This window comes from Xiphophorus couchianus, chromosome 9, assembly GCF_001444195.1.
Source record: "Xiphophorus couchianus chromosome 9, X_couchianus-1.0, whole genome shotgun sequence".
Lineage (NCBI taxonomy): Eukaryota > Metazoa > Chordata > Actinopteri > Cyprinodontiformes > Poeciliidae > Xiphophorus > Xiphophorus couchianus.
Window position 1 is genome coordinate 13,911,393 of NC_040236.1, and position 338 is coordinate 13,911,730.

Consider the following 338-nt stretch of genomic DNA (forward strand, 5'->3'; position numbering starts at 1 on the left):
GAAAAATGGCGTTGACTGATGTTGCGACGGAAATGAGACAATCCAACACGATCAGTGACAAGTCAGAGGCAGCAGGCTAAAATTAGTTTCTCCTTCAAAGAGAAAGGAAGCAACGACTACACTGGTGATACTAGAAATACCAAACATTCAAGGCTTTCTAGAGAAAAGTCTTTAAAAGTACTGGAGACTAAAACTAGTTATTTGACATTCAAGAAGTGTAATGAAACAAGTCATCGTATTTTAGTACATAATATAAACATTAATGCTCATTCGTAAACATTTTTTCCAAGTGTAGAAAGATTTTACAACAGCATAAATTAAATAAAAAGTAGAATTGA